The following is a 26,691-nucleotide window of genomic DNA, read 5'->3' as shown; positions in this document are numbered from 1 at the left end:
GGATAGAGAATTCTCATTTCTCTCTAGGCAGCAAAACTTGAGTGGCCACATGGAAAAAATATATATTGGCTCATTACATACATGTAGTTGCATTCTGCTGGTTATTGGGTTGCCATCTCCTTAAGACACATGGGGAAGAGGGGAGATATAAAAGGACTAGTAATTTAAGCCATAGCTCTGAAGCAAAAAAGACTGACAAACTCCAAAATACCCATTTGACTCCATCAAAAAAAAAAAAAAAAAATCAATCATTCATCAGCTTTTTTGCGCCCCCCCTCCCCGGCCCCGGAGAAAGACCCCAGACACAAAACAGCAACCAGTGGCTGCCTGTCATGCCAATGTTCTCTGAGACTAGAAGAGAGAGAAAAAGCAGCATCTTACACACCTCCTCTCGGAGCATCTATGAGAGACCAAAGTACTGATCAGGGATGCACGTGTCCGTCAGCACGGGAATCATCCTAGCCCTGCTCTGTCTGGCCCTGAGCGGGGAGGGCATCGGAGACCGGATTTTATGTCCTTTCCAGACTGTGTGAGGCACAGAACACAGGCCTCCCAGCCACCAGCCTGGGTCTGCCCTAGGAGAAGCTGTGTGGGAAGCACGCCCAGGTCCCTGCTGAACCAATGCAGAGAGTTAATCACAAGCCAGCGCACTTTGAATTGAACGTTTGCCTATGATGAACTGGCAAGCTGGTCTCCTGCACGTTTCCCTTCAGACTGTACGATTTCACCGAGAAGGTTGTCTTTATAACCTGAAGGCTTGAAAACATTTTAAAACCTGAATTGGCCTACTCCTGGAGACTAGTGCTGAGCCTACTGGGATAACATCAATCTGCAGGTTTCCCCCAGCACAGAAGACGTATTTCATCCTATAATTGAAAACTAGATTTGATTTATATTCCATTGTGTCAGAGCCTATACTCGGCTTCCTCAGTGGAGAGGTCTGGGCAATAGGGAGATGATCTAATTTTGAAAAAAGATACTCCACAGACACTGGTGTAGGATGCCGCAAAAACGGAATCAGAGTGATGTTTGACAAAGGATTCCTATGCCTCTTTGTAGATCCTGAGGTTAAATTGCGAGATGTGAGGCATGGCGGGTCCAGACACAAAACAGAGCACTCAGTGGCCTTCTGTACCGGAAGTAGCGTTTGCTGAGTCCCACTACATGCTAGACACTGACGTACGGGCTCAGTGAATCCTCTCGACACCCTGGAGACTGGGTATGATGATCTTTCTTTCAAAGAACAGTAAAGAAAGTCCAGAAAGATGGGTCACGTAGGTGGCAAATGACCGAATGGTGATTTGAACTTGAACCCAAGTCTGCCTCGCTCTGAGACCACATTCTTTCCTGTGCACCAAAAGAAACCCTGCTTCTTTTGAAACAGATGCCTGTTGTCCTATGCGCTGAGTTTATAAAGTGTAATGTTTCTGCAGGAGGGGCAGAGTAGGCATGCCAAATAACCCAAGGTTACATGCGAGTGACTCAGGCAGTGACACTTAGGACATTTTCCTACGGAGCTTATGTTGTGAACTATTAGCGTTATTGTCCTCATTTTTTCTCAGGGAATGTCTGGAAACCACATGTCTCTGGTCAGGACTACCTAAGGAAACTCAAGTGACAATGGGAAGCCGTCACAGACTAGCAAATCCTGGGCAATGATCCCTCTAGCACAGAGGTGGACAAACTTTTTCTGGAAAGGGTCGGAGAGTCAGTGTTTTAGGCTGCATGAGTCAGACACTCTCTGTCCCAACTACTCAAGTGTGCTATTGTAGCCCAAATACTGCCACAGACAATACACAAATGAATGAGTGTGGCCGTGTGCCAATAAAACTATTTATGGAGACAATTTTGAATTTCATATAGTTTTCACTTGTCACAATATATTCTTTTTTTAAAATCTTTTTTGAATTAAAAAATGTACAATCCATCCTTAGCTCATGGGCTGTACAAAAGCAGGTGACGATGTGGATTTGGCCCACAGGCCACACTTTGCCAGTCCCTGCTGGAGAAGATCATTCTTTTATTTCTTCATGTACGTTTGATGGCTTACTTTCACAAGTTCACAAAAGTAGAAGAGAAAATCTGTCAATGAATAATTAGTAAAAACTACTGAGTATAACTTGACATTTTAAATCTAACAACACCAGTTTTTCGTTACTAGGGGGTGACTCACACAAAACAATCCTATATTACTTTTATTGTGATTATTGTAGATTCACAGGCAGTTGTAAGAAACAGCACAAAGAACTCCCTTGTGCCCTTTGCCTAATATTCTCCTATGGTAACAATTTGTAAAACTATAGTATAATATCACAACCAGAATATTGACATTGATATAGTCTACTGATTTTATTCAGATTTCCCCAGTTTTGTGTGTACTGGTGTGTGTGTGTGCGTGTGTGTGTGTGGTGTGTATGTGTGTGTACGTATTTAGGTCTATACGAGCTTATTACATATACAGATTTGTCTATCTACCACCAGGATCAAGATACAAAATAATTCCATTGCCACAAGGATTCTTTGTGTTACTCTTAGAACTACATTCACCTCCCTCTCTTTCCCCCACCCCTAACCCCTGGCAACCACTAACCTGCTTTTCATTTCTAAAATTTTGTTATTTTAAGAATGTCATGTAAATGGAATCCTACAGTAGACTGGCTTTTTTTGACTCTGAATTCCCCAGATTCCTTCAGGTGGTTGAATGTATCAATAGTTCATTCCTTTTATTGCTGTGTGGTATTCCATGGTGTAGATGTACCATAGCTTCTTTAACCTTCTACCTGTTGAAGGAAATTTGGGTTCTTTCCAGGTTCAGGCTAACATGAATAGAGCTTCTATGAAGGTTCACGTACAGTTTTTTATGTGGCCATTTCATTTCTCTGGGATAAGTGTCCAAGAGTGCAATTTTTGGGCTATGGGGATTTCCCATTTGCTACTTAAAACAAATTCCTATTGCACCTATTTCAAAATAAGCTTTTTAACGTTATCACGGAAACACCTGATAACAAATGATGCTATGGAAAAGGTCCTTTAAAAATTCCCTGCCATCTTGCATTCTTATCTGAGAGACCCAGGAAGTCCAGACTAGAGCACTTAACTGACCCCAAAGGGTCACGAGTCACAAAACAGGCAGCGTGGGCTGAGTCAGGACAAGAAATCGAATCACTTCTTCCGTCTTGCCAAGTATTGCTCTCACCCTAACATGCCACGCCAGTAAAATTACAGATGGAAACAACCAAAGACAGGGTGTTTCTCATACTGGAAGAAGGGACATGATTTACTTGTCTCTTAGGGACGTTGTGAGCTCACATCCAACCATCTGTCCTTGCCACAGCCTCCCTCAATAAAGGTCTCGTGTGGCTTCTTCACTCAAAACTTGAAACTGTCTCACAGCACGGGCAAGTGATTGGGGACAGCAGAGTGGGAACACGCAAACAACATTTCATCATGCTTCCGAGTGTGTATGGGCGCGGGACACTCGAAAGCTCTGTGACCACAGCAAACAAACCCTTCTCATCAGGCCCCTGGGGGTTATATAGCTGCGTGGTTGCCAAGTTGACTATACTGACTAGAGAGGGTTGAACTAGTTTGGGGATTACAATTCCGCAAATCTAAAGCCTTACCAGTCAACTTCAGAGGCTCTGAATGGTGCAGGGAAGAACGTCTTTCATTACTACATTAGAGTGGGCAACTGGCTTTGTCACCCCACTGGCCGTGACCAGAAGTGCAGATTTCCCACCACCTTTCACTCTCTCAGAATCTAGGAGGCATTGCAACGTGGGTCTCTGGATCTGAAACCGGTGCTACTCAAAACAGGGTCTTTGGACCGGCAGCAGCTGCAGCACTGATAAACCCGAGAGAAATGCAGAGTCTCAGGTCCCCCCCTCCCCGCACCAAGACCAGTAGACTCAGAATGTGTGCAGCGGGGGCCCAGCCATCTGTCTTTTTACCGGCTCTCACCCGGAGACTCAAGCTCACTCAAGCTTCAGCACTGTCCAGCCATCTCAGAACTCTTTCCAGTAGACAATGGGAATGTAAGTCCTGGCTTGCAAATGAATTAAAAGAAAAACGAGCCAACAAACCAGTTTCAGTCCTTTTCTGTCCATTATACAGTCTTTATGAGGTCAACACTGATGTATGTATGAGCCAGAGTTGTTATTTCTGACATTCAGCAGATCATAGCTTTCTTCACACATGCTGGACTTAAGTTATGTTTCTAATGAAAATGTTAAGTTTGTGCTTCTACTTAGCACCTATTTAAAATTCTTTATCAAACTGTAATTTCCTTGAGGGCAGGAAATGTGTGTCTCCGTAGCCTAATAAATAGGTGCCTAATAAATGGTTGTTGAACAAATGAATGGCTTGTGTTTTATATTAGAATTGCTTAGTCCTGCACTACACAGTGCACTCTAAGGTTGTGGAAGATGCTGGATTCTTGAACATATTCTGGCTCTCCTTAAGCACCCAGCAGATTTCCCTGAACACCACAGGTTTACAAACATTGCCGAATGGACAACGACCAACTAAATTGCATCTTTGGTGCCCCTGCATAGACTCTGAACCATTTTACTATCAACATTATTTCCATGTGCATGTGGGAAAAGCTAATTTCAGAACGGTCCCTCATGGAACAATAAAGGAGAAAGGAGGCAATGGATATCCAGCCAGATGAGCAGGCGGTCCCCAGCGTCTGCTTCTACCACAGATTTTCTAGTTAAGAACCCAAATTACACAGTCTCCCCAGATGATCCAAATTCTGGCTTTAAGGTAGGGATGTCTCAAGCCCTCTGAAGTTGATCTTTTAGGTTTCCCTGCCTTGTCGGTTATTCTGTAAAACAAAGTATCCAACACTTCCACAGAAAGGTATTATGACAAATAAGCACTCTTGAAATATCAGATATGGGGAAGGCAGAAAACACATCTATGCTCAGGGATCTAAGATAACTTAGCAAGGATCTAAGGTAAGATAACTGTGTTCTTTAATTTTCATACAGTAAAGGACAGAAACTTCTAAGTGTTTTCCTCAGTGGGTTATAAAATGCTACAGAGGGATACAAGTTTTGTAATCTACCTTTGAGTAAAACAAGCAAATAAATCCTTCATTTATGCCTCGGAGTCTAAGAGGAGGAAAAAGTAAAATTAAGTGTTTATGATAAGAAGACCTTAGCAATGAAGTACTTTGGAAAACTTCTACGGTTATTAATTATCTTAGGATAACTTCAACATGGTTTTCAAAAGAGTGTTTCCTTGGGAGGGACAGGAAGGGGAAAGAGCTACAGATACTCATTTCTTTCATTCAACATTGCTGCCATTTTTGCATATTTCTAGAACTAGGATTTGGTTGTTGATTAGGGTTTTTGCCCTCTTGAAATGTGTCTACAAGACATGTGTATTTCTAAAAGGACTAACATGTTTCTGATTGAAGAGGGAATAGAAAACCAGTCTGGGTAAAACATCATCTTCCAAACAAATTTTAACTTTGTGTTTAATTTGTTCAAGCATTTCACAGAGAATTTGTCTCCAGGCAAAATTCTTAAAAGCTAGTTTTGAGCCAACATACGTTGCAATGCTTGCCTGCAATCACTTGAATATTTTAGTAACATTAGTCCAAATTTATTTGAGCAATGTTTCATATTAAAAACTTCAGGCTGATCTGGTCTCAGAAAGATCCTTTAAAGGTGTAAAGATCCAGTTCACAATGGACAGGGTGACAGAAATGAATGTCCACCTTCAACTGTGGCAAGTCACCGTCTCAACATATTACCAATCCTTTTCATTAACTATATTAACAAAAAGATCCTAAGTCCTGCTTAAGTCCACAGACCTCTGAAGGAAGTCCAAGTGATTCTTTTAAGATTTTATTTTTAAGTAATCTCTGCACTCAATGTGGGGCTCAAACTTACAACCCCGAGATCAAGAGTCACATGCATGCTCTACCAACTGAGCCAGCCAGGCACCCCATGAGTGATTTGGAGTAAAAGCAGTATTAACCAACAAATTAAAAAACTTTTTAGTGGGTACCCTTTCACCCAGAGGCAGTGTGTTTTGCATGGTTCATCCTGCAGAGTGACAGTTCTGTAGCTCACATGTTTATCAAATATCAGGCCATCACTCTCAAGGAACTTAGAAGGAATGATATACTAGCTAGCATTTATTGAGCACTTACTGTGTGCAGAATACTGCATTTAAATCTTCTGATTTACTCTTAGCAAATGACCCTGGGATGCAGGTGGTAAGAGAAACCAATGTCAGGGAGTTAAGTGTTAAGAGTGGGAGGTCCAGCTAGCAAGTGGCTCGGCAGAGATTCTAATCCAGGCCTGCATGGCTCAAAAGTTTGCTCTCCTAACCTCTATTACATTCTGCACGTCTTTAGAGGGTATCGAACAGCTAGTGATGGTGGCTGTGGGAAACTGAGGGCTGGGAAAACAAAGTGAGTGCTTCTTTTCCACATCTTTCCTTAGCTGCGGTGGGAAGCAACACATACATATTAATTTTATTTTGGTTAATTTATGGAGGGATAATTTGCATCGTGTGTGTGTGTGTGTGTGTGTGTGTGTGTGTGCGTGTGTGGAGAGACAGAGAGAGAGAGAGAGAGAGAGAGAATACTTAGAAATATCGGAAAAGTTTGAAGACCAGTCATCTAGTCTTTTCAACTAATTAAATAAAATTAATTTGGACTGTACTTTATCTCCCTTACTCACACCCCCTACTTGTGACTTACAGAATGTCTTAAATGCCACATTGTAGTGATTACATGTACTCCATGCAATGACTTCAAATTTTCTCCATCCCATTCTTTTTCTCTCCCCAATCATGAGGCAGTGGCCACTTTCCCCCTACCCCTACTTCCTTCCCTGTGGCACATACTCATTTCTTCCCTTCCATTTTCATAAATTCAGTATTTGGAACCCAGAGAGAGCAAGAAACACAGAGATGTTGAGTGGAAAGAATCATTACAACCTAACATTTCCATGTTTGTTCTGTCTGGTCTCTCAGAGTTCCCAATTAGTCCTTGTCTTAATTCTTTGGCCCATTTCAGGAGCTCTCACAATCCTCAAATGATCATCTTCCAATATTCTGCCCTAGGGAATTCCATGGAAGCCTCCTCCCTCCACGCAATCCTAGGATCTGAGTAAGAGCCGTATTTTATGGAATACTACGAGAGTACTCTTCCAGATGGCCTATTCTGTAACATTCTACAAGTTATAGGACCCAGTGTGTATAGATATGTCCTCCCAAGCTTTTCTAATCAGTGGGCTAAGGAGAGCCATTTTACTATCCATTATAGCTTATGCCAATCTTTTCTCAAATCTGGAATCATAATTGATGGATTTTGTTTTTCCCATAGGTAGAGCCTTGGTTTCATGGCTCTCATTTTCTTGAGCAGTCGACTCCACTGGCTTCAAACCCTGACTCGCCATCGAAGTAAGGTAAAATTCCCAACAGGAGGCCCTGGAATACAGCCAGGCCGTTGGAAGGAAAGTGACGGTCCTTACTGAACCGAAGCTTTTCTGTCTGTCTGGATGTGCACACAGCCCGCAGGGCAAACAGATTGCCCAGCAGTGACCAGGGTAAGGTAAATACTCAGGGAAGGAACAGCAAACCCTTGCAGGGCAAATCCACAAAGCTCTGGTTACTGGGAAAAATCAGCAGGCCGACTGTCCCATATTCAGTAAATGGAAACGTGAGGTTTCCCTTGACCTGATGCGCTAACGCGGACCTACGATTCCCACAAACCCCGAAGACAACAAATTCCACCGCAGGCCCAGGTACTTTCGTCACAATGTCATCCTTGCAAAAGGTCAGGAAGGTAGAGAATGTGATCTGTATAATTTGTTGTGTACCTAAAGGGCCAATTACGTATTAAACAATTGTAGAGAGTGATTGTTTCAGGGAAACACTGAAAGAAACTTTAAGAACAGTTGATTCCAGTGATTTACGTCATAAAGAAACAGACCATCTTAAGTAACACATGGGCAATAAAAGCAAGCAGATGTTTGCATTCTAGCCCGGGTGCTAATGGAGGTGCAATGGCAGGGTATCAAAGTAAAGCATGCCATCTTCGGAACTGCCCACTGGAGTTTTAAATGCAGCTGCATCACTTTGAGTCAACAACCGGGAAGCTTTTCCCAACCACTCTGAGTATCGTTCCCTGCTGCAGGTAAGAATTAATAATTCACTGTTAACACGCCACGTCAAACTCGTTTCCTGAACCGGGCCTTGAAATGTGTGATTGACTGTAAGTTCTGAACTTGCCATAAAAACAATTCCTCGGGTTGCTGAATTGCAAACATAAGTTATTATGAGTGAAATCACAGTAAAAATAAACGAGCAAGTCCAAAGCCACAGGAGACTGGATTGGGAATTTCACGTGCAGGTTCTAAGCCTGGCAGGTACAGAGTCAAGCACTGGGTACTCGGGTGAAACCTGGCAGTGGCCGTGGATTCAGATACAACAGCCTCTCCCTCCCACTCCCCTTCCGAAATTCAAAGCGTTTAATAACTATTAAGCCAGGTACTGCTGGCTCAGTAAATGATCCTGGGAGTACGGAAGGCATCTGGAGGGTTAACTCTTCAGGCCAGCAAGCTATCATTCACTGCCCCAGAATAAACTGTTTGTTAGATCAGGAATAGGTAACCTCCTCTGGAGCACCTCATGGCTGGGAACCCCGGGGCTCCTGCTACACCACTCTTACCGAGTAGGGACATTTACAAAGTAAACTGCATTCACACTACTATCGCAGCACAGGACTAATTACGAAGGTGAGACCAGCCGTGCCATCTTCGGGGGTCAGTTTCACCGGGAAGACCCCACCCCCCAGGGCATGACCATGCGGCCACTCGTTGGGACCTAGCGCTTGGCTGGCTGTCTTCTCATGTGGGCTAAAGGTACCCCCTTCGCCTTGTTCTTGCCTGCCTCTTGCCCACCTTCTGCTTGCCCACCTTCGTTTCTGTGCTGTCTAGCCCTCATCAAGACACCTAGAGAACAGCATCTTCTCCGCCATCCACCCACTCAAGCACAGTGACCATTTCTGTCTTATTCCACACTTCCTGAGTTTTTCACATGACCTCCTCATTTCCTACTCTCTTCCGTGTTTCCTTTTGGCGCATCTGCTTACATGGTGCAAGCATTTCCCCTGCTGTTTCGTTCTCACCCTTTCTTTTGTTCTCTTTTTCTTTTTCGGTCTCGGGCACTTTCTAGCAATTTGTGTCTTGCCCCTTCTTTTCTTGATGCCTTAGTCCTCCACCTGGTTGTCTGCTGGGCTTTTGTCTATACAGGGACAATGGGCTTGGCAGGGGAGGGGAGAGGAGATTTTTGTTGCGTTGGGACCTCCCTTCCTCATCTCCTGCTTCTCTTTTCTTTCCTTTTCTCTTTTTCCTGTTCTTCCCACCCTCCCTACCCCCTACCCTCCTCCCCACCCCCCACCTCTTTGGACTTCCACTTATCTTCTAAATAATTAACTTGGTCTTAAAAAATTGGGACATTTTCTTTTTTATATCTTTCATCTGACTTTGAAAAAAATCAGTAAACAATGGCTACAGCTTACCCTCCTTAATATAGAGAAACTTTCAAATGGACACAGACATGTACATATATGCAATACATAGATACATACAGTGTTGCTTTATCATTGACAGTGACTCTAGGACATAAAACGAGAACTGGATGTACTCACACTCATAAGTGGAAATAATTTGCTGCAACTCTATAAGCCCTGAAAAGTTCTTGGACGCAGCAATAAAAATTAAGTTTATGATAAAAATAAAGATATTTCGGCAGATAACAAAATACATGCTTAATTGGAATCACTAGTATTATATATTGAAATCTAAAGTTAACTTTGAAATTCCTGATCAACAGCAATAAATTATATACAACACACACACATACACACACACACACACACACACACACACACACACACACACACCACTGCTATTTTCTCCACAGAAGGCAGGTCATTTATAAATAAACTTTTATATAATCTAAAACTCATATATTGACTTATGCTACCAAAATACAGCCTGGAGTAAGCAGAGAAACAAATAAATCAAATGGACAAGTATATATAAAATAGGCTGTTTCAGAGATAACACAGGACAGATTTTATTAACTAATTTATGACCTACAATCTGTTGGCAGAGGCCTTCCTCCTCCCCATTTTCAGTCTTTCCAAGCAGGATAAACAGCCCAGAAGGCCTGATGGTGTGCAAAACTCACATCTTTATTTTTGCAAGAACTTTATTTGGGGGCCTGAAAACAGAAGTTCTCACCATTTTTCATTCATTGTAACGTTAAGATGTGTTTTCTCTTTGCTGTGACCTTCATTCGGGATCATTCTACCAGGTTCTTTGGTTATCTTTGAACGACTGGCAAATTATTTATTGGCAGGTAACTACACTCACGGGCGAAGCAAACTCTTTCTCTGCTTCGACCCTGTCTGGCTCTGGCCTCCTGATACCGTGTTGTGAATTCTAAACCCTCCAGAGGCTGAGCGACTACTCTTGCACATGCTAATGCAAGTTTCTCTGGAATGCTCCCGCCTTGAACTCAGCACAACGAAAGCCAAGCATGTCTTTATGAATCGAAATGGCAGCCCCTCTGGAGATACAATTCAGATTTAGAATTGCCTTTTTAAACTGCCTTTATATCTTGGAATGCATTTGCACCAAAGTGGGTCACATAGAAAAAGAAAGATGAAGGCAGGGGAAGAAGCAGCTCTTAAAAACGTGTCTAAGACTTCTATTTCAGATAACAGCCTCCTCTCCACTTCCTTCCCCATGCCTCCCACATGCCCAGCTCCCAGTCTGGGTGTATATGGGCAAATCTCAAGTACCCAGATGGAGGACCAAGCTGGTTATCTGAAAGTTCGTACAAACGTATTCATCGTCTGCCACCCAAACATGACACAAATGAGATGGCAAAATGGAAAGCCTCTCACTCTCTCCCACACGTTTTCCTTTATGAAAATGAGTATTTCTTGCATGGAAAAATAACTGAATGGTCTTGGTGGGAAACTTCATCTTCTTGAAAATTCACTGAGAGAGGAATGTGGCTCTGAAGTAAAGAGACTTAAGAGTGTGTATCAAGAACAAAGGGAAAGAAATGGAACAAGGCAAGGGGAGGAGGATTTTGGTAGTGAGCTGGAGCCTACAATTCCAGAACACCTGCAGGGAGGGAAGCTAATACCTGGATTCCACAGGGCTTAACCCTCTCCTCCCCTTCACCTGCCCCTTACAAGATTTTCCTAACCCGATGGCCGCAGCTTCACTGCCTAATGGCTCCCTTTAACGAGAGCATGTTTGGGAGCCAGAAAGGAATTCGCTGAGGTCACTCGAGGGCAGTAGAATTACACATGTCATATAAAAGGCTCTCGCTAAGTTGATGCTAGAAAAACAGAATGGTAAAACCTTCACCCAAACACTACAGCGAGTGTGAAGTTAATCGAGTGTGCTCATCTGTTAGTGCAAACTCTCGGGTTACATTTTCCTAAATCCTATAGTCCTCTTACAAGTGATAAGGGATCTCGGCTGAGAAAAGTAATGTAGCTTGTTCCTATATGGGATCCCTTAATCCAGGCTGAGGGAGAGGAGGAGAGGGGGTTGGGATGAAATCAGAAGGCATTCCCCAGACAACTGAAGTGAATAGCTGTCCTGTACATTATCAACCAGGAGAAAACTTCACTTAGGGAAACTTACTGAGTGTTGAGATCTCAGCTGTCCAGATTCTCACACACCACCCTACTCCCTCACCCCTCAGGAAGTTAGTGAAAACAGCCATTCCTCCTCTAGGCTTCACTGCTGGTGAATTTTTGGAGTAATAATAGTAACTCATGTATGTAAGACCTTTGACCATATATGAAGTTCTTTTGATTGTCTCAGCAACCCTGTGAGGCGGGTGTTTATGGCCTTTTTTCAAGATGGGAGAACTGAGGCTCCGAGAAACTTTGCATCACACAGCCACTAAATGGGTGAGCCAGGACTTAAACCCACAGCAATACTTTCAGCCCCAAAGCTCGTGCGTTTTCCACTCCAGCAGGCTACAAACGACTCCCCTCCCTACTCCTAAACCAGATCAACTTTACTGTTCCCTAAGTCATTAATGATCCCACTATCCCTCTAGTTAGGTGAACAAACTTCCTGGGAGTCTGCCTTGACACCTCCTGGTCCCTCCTCATCACCCATGTCCCCTTCATTGCCACTCCTGTCTCTTTCATCTCGGAAACAGAACTAAAATCCACCCATTTCTCTTCATTTCTACTGCCATGATATCAGTAAGAGTAGACATCACCTCTCCCCAGACCCCTCTCCTAGGCTCCTGTTTGGTTCACCCACATTCACTCCGACACCCCAGTGATCTCTTTTCTATGTTGCTGCCCACGTGGCCTTTCCAAAAGACAAATGTCATCCCTTGTTGAAAACTCCCTAATACAGTCTGGCCGTTTCCTACCCCTCCAAGCACACTGACTCACGTCCTTTCCTACTAGCTCTCAGTATAAGCATCCCTCTCCTGGAGAAGCTTTCTCTGACTTCCTTCCTGATTAGCTAAAGCCCCCCAGTACAATCTCATGGCAACATACAGCTACACTTCACAGCTTCTGTTCCAGGCGCACCTTTACCCTTGTTTGTGGGACATCGCATCCATGTTTGCCTCTCTGCTAGACCGTTGTCTCACTGGGCGCAGGGTCTACTTTAGTCTGAGCACGTGGATGACGCCTGTCCAGAGCAGGAGTTTGCTAACTATTGTGGAATGGATGTGGAGCTTCTCCTTCTTGTTTTTCTCTTTTCCTGTCCTCTCTCCATTCCTGTATCCTCACCCCTATCCCACCGCTTGTCCCATTTTCATGGGATCTTATTCCCTTACTTGGTTTTAATTGGAAAGAAATCCATGCCAGACAGTAAATATGGTGCCTACAGGTGTTGCTCTCTCTAGAGCCATTAGTTTCTACTAGAACACTCTCGATGCCTTAAAAGATAATGAAATCATTCTCTAATGCTGAGATTTTAGGCATCCCTGTGGGATGGGGCATTACACTGTATTTCATGAGTTCTCAGGGGGAAATTCTCTCCAATTTAGCATAGCTGGTATTGGGATATATCCTACACTTGTTGCTGCCTAGGCTGCAGTCATGATATAATTGTCTTGCCTGCCCATGAACTTTCTCGGTCATAGAAGCTCATACTGTTTTCACTTCTGTTGAGTTCTAGGCATTTTTTGAAATAAGACGTACTCATTAGGAGAGGAGAAGTCACATGCCCGGCAAAGCCTATCAAAGAAATGGACAGGAGGAACAGTTTCCCCCAGGCCAGCGGAAGATCCTCTCAGGGCTCAGGCGGGACTGGAGGGAAGTTGTCTGGACAGATACCCAGGAGATCTATGGAATCCACCAAGCATGCTGGTTCTTAATGCATTTGTGGACATGTTGTTAGAAAGGTTAAGGAATTAGCTCACTGAGAAGCGTAGTAACTTGGTGGATATTCCTGGGGGTGTGAATGGACAAGTCCATTCCCAGGTAGGACCATCTGAGGAAGGAATACAGTTCTGGTGTAGTTCTGAGAGCAGGGAGGACTACGCAATTCAGTCCACAGCAGTGGCTTGATCAAAATGTAGATCCCTATCGTGATGAGAACTAGGTGATGTATGGAAGTGTTGAATTATTATATTGTACACCTGAAACTAATATAACACTGTATGCTAACTAACTGGAATTAAAATAAAAATTAAAAAAGTATAGATCCCCTATGTCTGACTTACTTTCATTGAACTTGAGATAAGATACAACACCTAGGAATAAAATCTTCCAATTAGACTATAAACCAATGTTTTCTTAGCATTTAAATATTTTATGCTACATTTATTGGAAGAGTCCTTTTAGGCTTATTTAGACCAGTTTTTTTTTAAAATCATATGTTCCTCCTGTACATGCATAAATGGGAAATATAGGCAAGATAAACTTTCTAAGATTCCAACTTCTCTAAATCACTTTTGAGTTGGAATTGTCCTGTGTGTGCTTTTCTGCACCATGTCTACCATGCTTTGTGCCAAAATACAACATTTCTTTTGAGAGAACTTCTCTACTATCTTTGAGTCTCTACCAAAAAGCAGAGGGATGTGGTGGGGGAGGGAGTGGGAGAAAGAGAGTGAGGTCTGGGGGTAACTTTGGGGGCATAACACCTTTAGAGAGGTCCATCCTCAATACCCCTGGAGAAATGTTGTTATGAACTGAAGCCAGGGAAATGTTCTAACTTGTTGTTAATAAAATGAGAGGCTTTTATCAATGGATTCACTAGGCCAGTCTCCCACCATTGCTGTTGGAAAAGCTTTCAAGCTGTCAAATTAGTAAGTACGAAGTGAGTATTTCTGTTTTGTTTGTAACGACGTGTTACTTTTGGGAAAACACCTTAAAAGGAGGAAGCTTGTTTGAGATAATATAGATGGCTATGGAAGGCGAAAGGCTTGAAAACAAGGGTCTCAAACATAAAAACCTACAGGGGACAAGCAGGAACACAAACAAAGAGAACCTGGAACAAGACATTAGAACGCATATCATGCTTCACTGAAAAACAAATTTTAAATCGCCGAGCGGGAAAAATTATCTACAGGCCACCAGTGCCTGTGTACTTCTACTTCTTCAATCCTTTAATTGTTTACGTGAAGACATCCATTTCGGATCCAACTAATACTTATCAACTGGCCTCATGCCCAGCATTGCGTGAGGTGCTTTCACAGACACGGCCGTTCTCCACACTCATAACTGTCCAATGACTTGCATATTTGTGTCTCCATTGACAGATGAGGAAAACCGAATCCCAGAGAAGTTTAAGATGACTTGGCCAAACCCACCATCCACTGCTTTGTTTCTTAACTTTAAGCCAAGTATATCAGTCCGAGTAAACTTGTTATCCATTCTCTCGAGTTTATATACCGTTTTGTTCCCCGAGGCAACGCATGATGAGTGCGTCAGCACAGTCTAAATAACGGCACAATTAGATACTCAGGGGGGAAAATAATTTTGGTTTAAAGAACCAAAGGCCTCCGTTGCAGAGCAATACCTATAAATAATGCAGCATTTCCTGGCTTAAGCTTTTTAACCAAAATTCCAGTTCTGTCACGTGTTAAAACTCGAACTGTCAAATTGAGGAGGTTCTGCTTAATTTCATTTCTGTCTCAAGTTTAGACAAGTGCAGGGCAACTCACAGGAGAGTGAACACATGACGACGCACAGTAAGAGCCATTCTTTATGCAGATCCTGCTATTAAGTACCACGCATATTTGAAAATGCTACATTCCACAAAGCACTGCTATCCATTTTTATTTTCCTTTTAAATAAAAAATAAAATTAACTGAACCCTTGGCAATAATATATGAAGTAACTTAATTTCTCTGAAAGGTTCACTCACAGAAGATTCCCTTCCATGTGATGGCAAGCAATTAATTAAAATATGGAAATGTACTTTTACATTTAACTAGAAACCCTACTCTTGTCTATCACCTCGCCAGCTAAGCTTTCTTCAAATATAAATATATTTTAAATTGGTTTTGCCAATGCCCTAGATACTTGGAGAATCCTACTGACACAAACCAGTTATTAATTCATGCTCCCTAGTCCTAAGCCTTATATATACAACCTTAGAAGTAACAGCAGCTGCTTTCGTCTGCTTCATGAGAATCGTCACTGGAACTTGAACCTTAATAATCTCCAGTAGCTAAAAACCATTATCAAGGCTCTTGAGTTACTCAGTATTCTGAAAATATCTCTTCTTCGTATGGTGCCCCAGGAATCCCCGATACCCCCAAGAAAGTGTGGTCTTAAGAATTTCATTAACAAAATATAAAGAGGCATCATCCAGCTCTCCGTCATTTACAGATGCTCTGCAGGGAGCAAAGTGGCATCTTTCTTCTGTAAGTACAACTAAGCTCGTTGGCATCTACTCGACATGTTCTGACGTGGAAATCATCTGGCCACGGAAAGCATGAACATCATGACCTGTGCGTTACCTGGTTTATGACCACCAGTTGGGAAGCTCTGACTTAAAGTACCTCAGGATGATCAGAGAAAAAATAAGTGGTCAAGTAAGTTTGTAACAATTCATATTTCATATGCTGCACACTCAAGAAGCAATGAGATTTCTCTTGGCAGAAATGCTATTGGTGGCATGAAGATTTGGTTTGAATTCATCTGTCTCTTATATACCCGCTTTTCCTCCAGAGTACTTAGCATAGGACTTCAAAAGGCACTCAATAAATATTTGCTGAATGAATGTAACAGGAATTAATAACGCAAAATGTTTTTGAAAAGGTAATTGATGTCAAATGGTAGGCAGAGAAAGCCAGAGAAAGTTCACCAGGGACAGGAATGCTGTGTACAAATCTGGTACAGTGTCCAAGGAAGGAATTTACATTTAATAAATAACTTTTGAAACCAGGTTCTTTTATGTCCTTGCCTCTGGACTAGGCCACAGTGGCAGCAGCAGAATCCCAGCCAAACCAACCCTGATAGCAGTTTGCGAAAGGGAAGTGTAAACCAGCATGAAACGTTAGAAAGGACCCCATGAGGAAACACTTTGTTATCAGTTGTGTAGGAAATCTTTACGAATAGAACAACACACACACACACACACACACACACACACACACACACACACCTGCAGGAACACCTCTTTAACTTCTTTATGGAATAGAGAGGGCAAGCTGGATAACATATCGAGGGCCTTGACATACCCTCCACAGCATGAAGGGCAATAAATTTGGGATATTTTCCTTCACATTTAGCCCCAAGGCCTAGCTTAACAGAGTATAGTGGAATTTTGACTTGCTCGATCTATATTCTGGGCCTGGACTGTCAGACAGTTTCCTAACTGTCGCACATCATGACAGATACAGAAAGGGATCCTATCTGCACTATGCACTGGGGCAGACTGAGGAAGCTGCGTGGCCCAGAGATAACCTTCAAGGGGAGACACCCGGCCCGGGCGCGGCTCGATGGCCAAGATGACAAGAGAGACCAACATCTGGGCAGCTCTGTGACCTGACCCATTCGTTGTCTACCAGTGCTCTGTGGCTCAGCCACTGGGAAACTTTGTCTGAAAGAATATTCGTTAGGCTGATTGGCCTAAAAACCAAAGCCACCAGGCCCATCTGCAGCCAACCATACTTCATATGCTACACTTGTTCGGAGACTCACAACACATACTAGCTAATGAGCATGGTAAGGCTCTGAGAAGACCTGTTTCCCCTTGTCTTTTTCTCCCCCCAGTAGTTTTCAATCTCCTTTAACCAAGATACCTCCTAACGTCTTCCAGATCTAAAGAGGCTGCCGAACCGTTGTACCGTCCACGCAACAGGCCAGTGGGGGCTCAGAGGGGCCGATGCGACAACACGGCATCCCGCTCACTCACTGCCTTTCACTGCAGGATCGCTTCGGACGCTGAAATAACTGTCGTCTTCAAGAAGGAATCCTCCTGAAACTCTATTAGCGCCAAGGTGTTAAAATAATCACTCTCATTGCCCCCAGATGAGCTGCCGAGGAGCCAAGGATCAGTAGATTGTGGAGTCAGCCAGCCCACCCCCCCTCCCCAGTCATCTGCAGTAATTCGTGCGCCAGTGGCAAGGAGAACTCTAGACATGAGATTCAAAATCCCGCCGTTTACCCGAGGCCCTCCCCACCCCAGGAGACTTATCTATTTTTCTGCTTATATATTCCCTTGGCTGTTGATGTAATTAGTATATAATAACTGTGTACATATTAACTCACAGGAAAAACAGCGGACATGCTGGCTGATTTGGCCTGGGGCCATCTCATCGGCGGGGTGAGACAACCTGGTATAAACATCTGTTATTAACCATATATCTTCCAATAGTGTTTTGCGTCTCCTGGGTTACTGATTCCCGTTGAAAGCAACGCAATATCAAGACTCCTGTTTTTCTGAGCAGCACCGAGATATCTGGCTCTAAAATGTCTGCATGAGTCTTCTCAGTTCTGCTGCTTTTGCTATTGAGAACTTTATTTACTAAAACGTCTACGGTATCACACGTGCCCCTTCGAGGTTTCGCTCTCCTCGAGGTGAGCGGGTTTCATTGAAACTACGTTACTGGGAATAGTTATGCTTTTTCAAGTCAAGGGCCCTAAACAAAACTGGCCATAGTTTTTGTTTTTATGAGTAGGTAGCCGCCAATCCCTGCATTAAATCAGTAGCCCCAGCAGAGGACGGACGATCGCTTGCGATTTTTAAACCAGTGGTCACCCTCTCAACTCTGTTTGGGCTGATGGCTTTTCTGGAGGTCAATTTCCGAATCCGAGGAATCGGAAACCGGGTCCTCGTGCTACAGTAGCACAGTCCTGTTCCCCAAGCTCTTAGGATTAAGTCGCTGGGCAGGACAGGAAATGACACTATTTCTTTGATAGATGAGCAGTCAGATCATTCCAAGACAATTATCCCAGCTAACTCAATTAAGAAAACCCCCTTCGGCATGAAAAAATTAAAAAAGCCTTCCAAATAAAAAACAATTCCTGATTCCAGATCACTTTTGACAGCTCTACTCTAAGAAAATCGACTCTCTTTTCTAAAGTTTTACCTGTGCCCCAGAACTCAGTTGGAATAGTTTTCTTTCTCGGTTGCCTCTTATAATTGGCTGTTCCCAAGCCTAACTACAATTGCCCTGAAAAGTCTGGTAAAGACTTTCACATTTCCACGTTTAATTACATTCAGATTGAGATTTCTGTATACATACAGAGTATAGCCAAATTCTCACTCAATCAACCGCAATGCCTTTGACATCAAGCTCGTATTCATCGTTCTCGCCTTATATGTAAATAGACATACGCTACTTGTCAAAATGCACAAGTGATCTTTACATTGTCTAGAACAAAGAGCCCAGCCCGGCTTCTTTCTTTCCTCAGTGGCTCAGAAGGTGTCCTTTATTACATGTGCAGGATGCAAGGATTTTGCTGCTGTATGACTGAAAAACGATACCTTCAGACTGCCTTTTTAGTGACAAATTGCACTTCTGCGGAATATCACACCGCCTGTGGTTTTAAGAACCCACTTAGATTTACTATTACTTCCTTGGGGACTCAGCCTCCTCACAAAGCACCCCAAGGCTCATTTCCACTGTTTCAGAGTGCAACAAAGATGAGAAAGTTTGCTCATCACGATGGTCTACAAACTCGTGGCTAGGAAAAACACTCTCTGGAATGTCTAAGGCGCTAAAATCATTGCCTCTGTGAATTCCTGGTGTATAAAACAGGCAGGAAAAGTTGTCTGGAGGTATTTGCGAAGCATTGTGTTTGTTCGGGAAGGAGCTGTGGGGTTGGAGGCTGAGCTACGCCTCTCCCTTTGCTTCCTGGGTGAGAGCTGCGGGGACGTGCCACTTAGCTGAAGCAAGCAGAGAGAGATCGGTAAGACTCACCGGCTTCCCCATTTTTCCCAGGACGGGGTTTTTGTTCCTCAGCTGTGATCTGGAAGAGACAAACCTGTAGGTCCTCCAAGCAGGCTGCCTCGGATCAGCTGAATGGCTGGGGCGTTCAGGAAGCTTGCTCTGTCCAGCTCCGAATCACTCCCCTTCCCAGGCTGTGTGCTTACACGCCTCCCAGTCAGCGCAAAAATCTGCCAAACTCAGGTCAGCCTAACAGGTTTCCTTATATAGGTAAACACGAATTGCATTCCTGGTGAAAGAAGTTAACTAGGAATCCCGGTAACCTGGTTAACTCTATCCATGCCAGAATGGCTCAGAGTCCGTCAGCCTACGCAGGGTTTGGTTGCAGCACAAAGGGATTTGTGCAATTTAATTAAAATCATCTTTGTCCCGGCAGTCTGTGAAATTGGCCCTTCTAGGAGAACTGTGAGTCAACAGCTAGTATTTTATATTAGGAGCTGTGACCAACCTCCTATTATCCGAAGGCACCATAGGGAGCAAAAACCCAAGTACAGGACGTTATCCTTTGCCTCCACGTTTTTAAAACCAGGATTACTGGTCTTGAAATGATTTTCAAAGAAGAGAACAGACGATGTGATAGGAAGAGAATGTGAATAAGATTCCATCAAATAAGGCTCAAATGCCTTATGTGGGCACAGTAACTAATAGTTATTCAACTTTTCCAGGCCCTTAGTAGGTAACGCAATATGATTGTTTTGAGTTTACTCCCTTTACAAGGCAGTAATCGCTACTGTATTTTTTGATGGGCGAAATGACACATAATGACATCTATTTATTCTCTGTAATAACCCTCCTGAGCCCACATATTGAAGTGTTATTTGATGGTTTCAGAAAGGAAATCTGAGACATGTGAATTTGCATAATTACACGGAAAATTTTTTTTAAACAGCTTCCTGGACTTCAGAAGATAAGAAGCTACATCTTTGAAAGAACTCCTGCAAGGCCTAACTCTGGGCTCAAAACATAGTTTTTATTTATTTTATTTTATTTTTTTATTTTTAAAAAATATTTTATTTATTTATTTGACACAGAGAGAGAGAGAGAGAGCACAAGCAGGGTAAGTGGCAGGCAGAGGGAGAGGGAGAAGCAGGCTTCCCGCCGAGCAGGGAGCCCGATGCGGGGCTCGATCCCAGGACCCTGGGATCACGACCTGAGCCGAAGGCAGCTGCTTAACTGACTGAGCCACCCAGGCGTCCTGAAACACAGTTTTTAAATGTAAGTCTGTAACATATCAATTGTCTAATAATCGGCTCTTCCCCCCCTCCTACATTTATCTACCACCAAGTAAAGTAATAATTCTTTTCAAGTCTAACCAATTCCACTGCAATCTTCCTGTGACTCGTTAGAGACCCATGACTTCCCATTACTGGGTGTTGGATGTGAAGACTGCCCGCTAAATAAAACCTATCTTCAGATGAATCATTTGTTCCTATTTCATCCACTGGGTGACTGCTCCTGCGATAGTGTCAATCTTAGTAAAAATAGCTCAGTGCTGTGTTTTAGGCCCCTGCTCGGCAAAGGGGAGAGAATGTTTACATACCTAAGCCAGCACGAGCAGCAAACCAATTGTCAAGAGTTTCTGCGGGCGGGGGGGGGCGCTCCTAGCACTACCTGATTCCAATCCACGTTCGCTCAAATAAAACTCTTGAAAATTGTGAGGACAAAAAAAAAAAAGAAGAAGAAGAGCTTCTGCTAAGAGCAGTAAAGTGCAAAAATCACACTGTCAGGACCGGTGACTGATCTTTGAATAGCATTTTACACCAGGCAAAGCTGTTTGCCTACAGATCCTCTTCATATCTCTACAGGAACACTAGGAAGCATGGGCGTTATTATTTCCTTTTTATGATAACAAAACTAACTCGCAGAGATACAGTGATTGCTCTAGTCTCATGATCAGCTTGTGGCAGATCCCAAATCCCAGACCTTCTAGAATTTAACAACGGTAGAATTTCCAAAAATAGAATCGACTTGAAGGGACAGAAGAACATTAAAATGGCAGCTTTCCATTTCAAATATAATTTTTAATAATCGTATGTCCAGAGAGTTTAAATGCAATATACAAACTGATTAAAATACTCTTTCTATAGTCATAACTTACTGCTAAAATGACTCCAGAAAGATCATAAAATGAGATAGGAAGTATATTTTTATTGAATACGAATTTGGGTTATAAAATATTATGAAGGTGTAACTGCAAATATTGCACACATTTTTCTGTTCGCAGTACACACATTTCTATGGCATCAAGTTAAGGCTCATCTCGACTCCCCCACTGGCAGGAATATTAGTGTTTTCTACTTATTGGGTTTTCATTAATCTTAAATAAAACTCTGTGTACCATGCTAGGTAAATGGCTTTCACTACTAGAGTCCATTTACGATCCTGCACCCTTTATGTTCTCATAATTCCCGCTGAAGCAAGTTCTGTTTACGCAGGAACTTTAGACTTTATTAACATGTTGATGCAAGACAAAGAATGCATTTTTTTTTTTTCCCAGGGCAGGCTAAACCTTTAAGTGCCTTAAGCTGGCCTCCAAATTTGTTCTTACAATTCTAAGCAAACAATCATTTAGGTTTTAAACACAAAATATCTTAGGCTATAATTATTGAATTGGAAGGTCAAAATGAAATTTGGATCTCAAAGTAGCATATTTCAAAGAAGGAATATAACCCTCTGCTAAATCCGTTTTGGACGCCTCAAGAAATGGTTTGGGAAAGGCTGGGTCACTGAAGCAGCATGAATTCAACCTAATCATAGAAGCCCCCAATGAGAGAGTGCGTACAGCTGAATAATTACAGTGGGCCAAAAAAATAGCACTTATGGGAAACTAAATAGAATACAAGACCTACTTGATGGGGAGAAAATACCGTAGTGGTTTAAGGAAAACATCAGGGGACAGATTTTAGAAATTCCCAATGACATACGACTAATGAGTAGTTGAGCTATAACTCAAAGCTCGGTCCATCAGACTCTAGAACGCTTGCTATTTCTACCGCACCCTGGGTGTACACCACACTACCCAAGGAAGTGCAGATGCCTTTGAGTTAGAAGGTGCTTCCATGCTGGTTCCACGTCTTGATCGTGTGACCTTGGGTAATGTTTTGAAGCCTCACCTCCAAAGAGAAAACAATGGCCACACATCTCACGGATTACTGAAAATACCTAACGGGTGTTTTTTTCAATCATCCCCAGTGAATTTATTGATGCTTCTCATGGTCCAGGCATTCTTCTAGGTCCTAGGAATACAGCCGGGAGCAAGTGAGGCATGTCTCCCCTATCACGCAGCTAACGATCTTCAAGGAAAGGCTGTGCACATCTATATTACAGAATGTGAAACTCTAACATTTCCCTGGACTTCTCATGACACAAGAATGTTGAACTAGAGTTCCACATCAATATAGAAATATTAATAGACAAATGCCCAAGCTAACACTCTCACTGTAGTCAGTCCAGATTGCTCTCACTGCCCAGAGGATGGCCTTACCATGATTAGACTTGGTGGGCCTGGGCTGAACCAAATAAAGTATCAGGGAAAGGTAAAACTTGATGCATCCGTCATATCATGAAATGTCCTTCGAACAATCGAGAAAGACCGGCGTGTTCAATTGCAAAACATCTTGAAGATGCTCGGGAAGCTGGATGTACAAGGAGTTAGTTTTATCATTAATTCTGTATATGAAGAAGTGATGGAAAAGCATAATAACTATAGCCCATTATCTAGCTACTAATCTATTTTTAGTTCCTTTCCAATTCGATAAGCATTTAATTGATACGTACTATGGATAAGGGTCTGTGAAGGATACAAATGGGAAAGGATACACGGAAAAAGCATGGTCCCTAGCTATAGTGGGAGCTTTCTAGAAAAATGTTATGGTGCTGTATCAGGCAGGATGGGTGAGGTTGTGCTCTGGTAACAAGGAACCCCCAGGTCTCAGTGGCCTCTAACAGCAAAGGTGTTTTTCTCACTCATGCCACATGTTTACACAGATTAACAGGGAAGGCTCTCCTATTCATAGCCACTCAGGAGCCCAGGCTGATGAAGGTTCCTTTCAACACATACTTCCACGGCTGCTGAGACAGGAAACAGGGACCTGGTGAATCACGCACTGCCTTTCAAAACTTCACTTCATAAGGGACACTTAAACTTCCCCTCACCTTTCATTGGCCACAGCAACTCCACTGGCCCTGCTTAACTTCAGAGCAAGAGATAGAACTAGAATACATGGCGAAGGAAGACATGGCAGATACGGCAAACCATGTGGCTAGAGGAAAGCACCAAGGAGGCAGGCATACTGAATACCCCGGATGGCATAAGGACTGGCATTTTAAGTTTGGAAGTTACTGACCAGCTCCAATTTCCATTAGAGTGGTTGCTTAAAGGCGGACTCAGAGATTAATTGGTGGCTCTGGCTGAACCTTGAGGGAAACAGTGACATTTACAAAGGATGTCCTGAGGCAGGCTCTTCTTAATATTTCTATCAGTTACTTGAGTGATGAAATAAAAGACAAGTTGATTTAATTTGCAGATGGTGCCAAATTGGATAGCTAACACCTCAGAGGATTGTATTATAATTCAAAATGACCTTGAAGAGTAGGGGCTGGAAATGACGTTAAAAAGGAAGCTTATGTCCAACAGGGACAAACAGAGGATTGGAATGAACGGTCTACAAAATACATGGTAGAAAAACTACAGTGAGCAAATACAAGCCTGTAAATCGAATATATACTGACAGCTTAGCACTTTTACTCGTAAAGCCCTTGGTATGGTGGTATTAGCCACCGTAAGCACCGGAAAATAGGAATTCTCAGAGCACTACTTCACTGGAGAGCCTCATTGTAAGAAATAAGAAATCAGAGCAAATTCAGAGGCAAAAGCAGAAATTTCCAAAAGACTAAGTACTCTAGGCCAGGAGTCAGCAAACTTTTTCTGCAAAGGGCCAGATAGTAAATATTTTCAACTTTGCCATCCATAATTCTCCTTCCTACAACTACTCAACTCTGCTGTTGCGGTCCAAAACAGCCACAGATAATATGTAAATGAATGGGCATGGCTGGGTGCCAATAAAACTCTACTGACAAAACCGGGCAGCCAACCTTAGGCTATACTGTGCAGACCTCTGCTCTTTCTACATTATAAGAAGTGTCCCAGAATGGCAAGGTACTCATATTGAATGGCAAGGTACTCATAATGATTGCAAGGTACTCATATTGATTGCAAGAGGGACCCTATTTTGGCCATTTTCCTATTGTTCAAGTTCCCTTAACAGTGCTTTCCACACAGGTGCTAGTGAATAAATTGGTGAATGAAATGAAATGAAATTAGCTAGAAATGTTACTACACCAGCCTCCTCATTAAATATTCAAAAAGAATTAGAATATGTAATTCTTGAGGATGTCATGGAAATAAAATCCAAAATATAATTTCCCATCTCAATTTGCCAAATATTTATCAATTATATTGCCTTTCAGCTACAAAAACATCAAGGATGAAAAAATATAAGAAAACCTAGAAGGATTATAATAATGAAATTAAAGGAAACAAAAATTTGCAACAAGGTATATGCACATAGCATTTTAATTTTTTTTCCCCCCAAGTTCTTCATAACCAGCTGAGGTCAATGAAGCAAATGTTGTCCTTATGAGCCAAAGGCGAAAATGGAGACAAGGAGGATTAAGTCAATTGTCTAATGTCAGCAAGCTAGTGGCAATGGAGAAGGAAATAGGATCGAAGTTCCCTGGGTTTACAGTTCTAAATTGTGATAAACACCAAGTGCACGGAGGCTGGGAGAATAAAGAGCCGACATCAACTGCAATGGAGGTCCTGTGGTATGTCTTTTCAGGTGCGTCGGGGAAAGCCCAGCACTCCAAAAACCGTATGTCCCTTCCTCCCCCATGCACACCCGTACCCGCTCCCTCTCCAAGGCAATCCGGGTTTACAGTCAGCCCCATAGCCTCTCCCTCCTTTGATAAAGCCCTGAAAGCTCAAGCCTGGTTATGGATGAGTCTTTGTGCAAATGCCCCTGAATCTTGAATCCGACTACTTGTGACCATTGCCTCTGACCCTTCCAGTCCAAGCCAGTGTCATCTTGTGGCTAGATCAGTTTCTCAGCCTCAGCATAACTGGGCTGGATCATTCTTTGCGATGAGGCAGTCCTGAGCTTTGCAGGATGTTCAGCAGCATCTCCAGCTTCTTCGCACTAGATGCCGGGAGCTTCTCCCCTCCCCTTACCCTCCCAGTCACAACAACAAAAAGTATCTTCAGACATTGCCAAATCTTCTGGGGGGGGGCACAAAATTATCCCTTTTGGAGAACCTCTGAACTAGATGATTGTAATTGCTTCTTAATTGTTCTCCCTACTTCTGCTCTTGCTTGTCTGCAGTCTATTCTTCACAGAGCAGCCAAAGCCGTCTTTTTAAGATACACATCAGATCGTGCCACTTCTCTGCTTAAAACCTCTAGCGGTATCCTCCTATAATTAGAATACAATCTAGTTATCATACCACGGCCCACAGAGTTCTCCACAGTCTGACCTCTGTCAGCCTCTCCAGATTAATCCAATAGTACCATGTCCTCACTGGCCTTCTTTCTCCTTCCCCAACATACCCATCTTGTTCAGAACTCAAGACCTCTGTATATGTTAATCCCACCACCTGGAACGTTCCTCCTGGTGTGGATGCAGAATGGTGGCCTCCCAAAGATGTCCACATCTGAATTCCTGGAACTTGTGAGTACTTTATGTTAAATGGCAATGGGGAATTAATGCTGCAGATGGAATTAAGGTTGCTAGTAGGCTGACTTTAAGATAAAAAGATTATCCTGGATTATCTAGGTGGGCCCAATGTAATCACAAGGTCCATATAATGCGGAAGAGGGAGGCAGAAGGATCAGTGTCTGAGCAGTGCCATGTGAAAGACTGGACTAGCTATTGGTGGCTTTGCAAATGGAGGAAGGAGACCATGATCTAAGGGAATGTGGGCAGCCTCTAGAAGCTGGGAACAGATTCTCCCCTAGAGCCTCCAGAAGGAATGCAACCCTGTTGACACCTTGACGTTAGCCCGGTGAGACTTGCGTTGGACTTCTGACCTCAAGAACTGTAAGATAATAAATTTGAGCTGTTTTAAGCCACTCAGCTTTCGATAATTTGTTACAGCAGCACCAGGAAACCAATATTCCTGGCATCTTCACTGCTAGCTAGCTCCTAAACCCTCAGAATGTATGTAAACGTCTTCTTCTCCAGTAGGGGGCCACCCACA

At 43.0% G+C, this 26,691-nt stretch overlaps 1 protein-coding gene across 3 annotated transcripts in view; it reads right to left on the bottom strand.

The window, feature by feature from the left end:
• Positions 1 to 26,691, bottom strand: part of MID1 (midline 1) — a 587,779-nt gene that overhangs the window by 320,693 nt on the left and 240,395 nt on the right. The window contains exon 1 of one of the 3 annotated variants that reach the window (XM_078064882.1): positions 19,411 to 19,511. The exons of the other annotated variants lie outside the window; for them this stretch is intronic. The gene's annotated coding sequence lies outside the window, so the exon portion shown is untranslated. Of the gene's footprint in view, positions 1 to 19,410; positions 19,512 to 26,691 lie in introns of those variants that run through there. 3 annotated transcript variants of the gene reach the window in all.

This window comes from Halichoerus grypus, chromosome X (assembly GCF_964656455.1).
Source record: "Halichoerus grypus chromosome X, mHalGry1.hap1.1, whole genome shotgun sequence".
Lineage (NCBI taxonomy): Eukaryota > Metazoa > Chordata > Mammalia > Carnivora > Phocidae > Halichoerus > Halichoerus grypus.
Note: the sequence above shows the minus strand (reverse complement) of the source record. Positions and strands in the feature narration are given on the sequence as shown.